This window comes from Sceloporus undulatus, chromosome 1, assembly GCF_019175285.1.
Source record: "Sceloporus undulatus isolate JIND9_A2432 ecotype Alabama chromosome 1, SceUnd_v1.1, whole genome shotgun sequence".
In the NCBI taxonomy this organism is placed as follows: Eukaryota; Metazoa; Chordata; class Lepidosauria; order Squamata; family Phrynosomatidae; genus Sceloporus; species Sceloporus undulatus.
Genome location: NC_056522.1, coordinates 220,229,520 through 220,232,799, shown reverse-complemented (window position 1 = coordinate 220,232,799; position 3,280 = coordinate 220,229,520).

Genomic DNA, 3,280 nt, shown 5'->3' with positions numbered 1-3,280 from the left:
ACTGCGGGCTTCCTGGACCGGCTGGATAGAGATGTTATTGACAGAAATAGAAAAGGAGTAGTGAAGGGTGGGCTTAGGTGGGAAAACAAGAAGCTCGGTCTTGGAGCTTCAGACGCCGATGGTGCATCCAGTGGGAGACAGCTGTTAAACAGGATGACACTTGCTGTTCTAGCTCTATCATCGGCGTATAAATGGTAGGAGAAACCAAAAGAACTAATAAGTTTGCCAAGGGAGAGTGTGTATAAAGAGAACAAAAGGGGACCCAAAACAGAGCCCTGAGGAACTCCAACAGATAAGGGGACAGAGGACGAGGTCTGACCACCCGAGACCACTGAAAAAGATCTATCTGACTATTCTGAGGCTAGTCATAGTTTTTTTTTTTTATTGCTGATGGGATCACAAGTCTAATAATTGTGATGAACGTATGTATATGCAAAAACCTACTGCATAAATGTTTCAGAGCCACAACATTGCCTGGAATTTGGCAGTTCACAAGAATGCTGGCAAAAGGATTCTGTGTGGAGCTTCTCTTGGCATGTGGGGCTCCTCTGAGAAATCTGTGTCAGTTGTGCTACCATGGACTAATGAAACCTGTGGGCAATGGTCATCACTTGTCTGTTAGGCTGCCACCTAAATCTTCCTGACAGTGTGTAAGCTCTCACTTTTAAAGCCGTGTTATGTTTTTCATTCTAAAACACAGTTATGGGACCTCAGCTATGTACCATTTAGTCATAGCTAGTCACCAGAAATACTTAAAATATGTTAATCGAGTTGTTAGTTGCAATTGATTGGATCCAGACTACATCCTACTTTAGTCTGGATCTAATTCACTGTGAACTGGATCTAGATCTAATTCACCTCTTCTAAACAAAGATTGCCAAAACAACCCTATGTGTCACCTTAGCTCAGAGTCAACTTGAAAGCAAACAACAACAACAACAACAACAACAACAACAACAGCAAAGCCTATAAATAACATTTCCAAACTCTGGGTTAGGAATGGTGAATGGTGAATGGCAAAGCTGGCAATAAATTTTTTAAAAGGTTGTTCCAGCTCTGAAATACACCAGCTATTCACAGCCTTCTTTTTTTAATCTGCCAGCTTGTATTATTATTAGTAGTAGTCGTATTAGTATTTATACCCCACTCTTCAGCCAAAAGGCTATCAGAGCATCTTACATTATTTTAAATTAGACATTTCCCTGCCCTCTTTGGGCCACTAAAACTGACATGTGTGTGGGAAATATTTCATTTTGTTGTTTTAGCCACCTTGGGTCCCACTTTGGGAGAAAGGTGGGATAAAAATAAATAAATAAATAATCAATCAATCAATCAATCAATCAATATAAACCTGTTATTTGTTTTCATGCTGGAACTATGACAAAGATGTTTTGAGGCACTGCTTTGCTTCACTTAATGAGAGTTCCATCGGTGGCATCCCTGCACCACGTATCACCTGGTGTGGGGTGCAGGGCTTTTGGGGGTGGAGCTTCCAGGGCAGGGCTTCTGGGGCAAGGCTTCTGGGGATGGCACATGCTCCCTCCCACTGTGCTGCCCCATCCTTCTCCTGATGAGGAAAAGGATAGGAGGGTGCATGGGAGGGAGCATGCTCAGGGGCAACATGAGGAGTGGGGGAGACAGCGTGTGGGGGAAGCACTGTCAGGGATTTGAAGGGTTAAACCACAGCACACAGGGAAATGCTTGATGTGTGTGTGTTTGGCCATGAGCATTCAGCAGAAGGACAAGGTTGATCAGCACAGCTGATTCTCATTGGCTCAAGGACACTTTGGTGTCCAAGTGCACGTAGCCATGGATGATGAAACCATGTGTCTGGATTGCACTGGGACACATGACATGGTCACACACCTGAACTCATTGGGTTTGGGGGACCACATGGTCTGGAGTCTATATAAACCCAGGGGTTGCAAGGGATAGCTTGTGGGTTTGTAGTAGGAGTTGGTTTGGTATGCGTTGTGGAGTTTGGAGAGATCTGTATTTGTATTATAGCACTGTGAATAAAGAGCACTTCGAGGACTTTGCTTCTCTGGTGGTTTATCAGAAGAAGTCTTGCATCGCTTTGCAGAGTATCCCTGGAGGTTCCTGCATTGCTTCAGTTCCTGGAAGACATCCAGTTGCTGTTATCCCAATTGACTTTGGAGCCACGTTTCAGCTTCTAAAATTGCTAGCTCTGCTACAAAGGTCTGATTTAACCCCAGGACTCGTTTGAGTTGCTGACAGTGGTTGTTGGACCCCAGCAGTTGCGCTGACAAGCACATGGGGACAGCACACGGGAGAGCATGGGGATGAAATGTGGAGTGAGCATATGCAGGGAGAGCATGGGGTGGAGGGCATGATCTGGTATCACCCCCTTCTGGGGTGTCAACCAATGCGAGCCACACCACCACACCCACTAGTGAGGCCACTGAGTTCCATCACTCTCAGTAATAATTACAAACTCACACTCTGGCAGGAGACACATTATAGCTTTCCATTTTGAGAATTCAGCCAATTAGCTGTAATTTGAAAGGATATTTGAAATGTAAAGTTCAATTTGACAGAACCAGTGTGTTGTCCATGAGACATAGAAGCCTTTGAAGTTATTCATTCATTTTTAATTTGATCATTTGCCTCTGCGTGTGTGTGTGCGCAAGAGAGGGGAGAGAGAGAGAGAGAGAGAGAGAGAAATATTTGAGTCATTGTGAATTTGCATTTCACCAAGCAATGAGTGGCTACCATTTTACAAGTTTTTTTGTTGTTGTTGAGAATCTATATCAATGTCAACACTAAGCCACACATATAGTAGATTTCACCCCTTTTCTATATTGCAAAAGCATGGAAGGACAGGGCCATGAGTGACTGGAGCACACTTACCAATTGTTGTTGTTTCTGCCTCAGTCTCATTGGAGAGGCCGGATATAAATAATTTATTATTATTATTATTATTATTATTATTATTATTATTATTATTATTATTATGTGTGCCTTCAAGCTGTTTCCAACTTATGGTGACCCTAAGACCCTATCATGGGGTGTTCTTGGGAAGTTTCTTCAGGGGGATTTGCTACTGTCATCCTTTGAGACTGAAAGAATGTGACTTGCCTAAAGTCACCTAGTGGGTTTATATGGCCAAGCGGGGATTTAAACCCTGGTCTCAGAGTCATAGTCTAATGCTCAAACCACTACATCACACTGGCTCTCCCACTTATCTTTCTTAAACTGAGGGACTCGGTTTAAGTCCCTCAGTTTAAGAAAGATAAGTGTGAGAGCCGCCCGTTTGAGC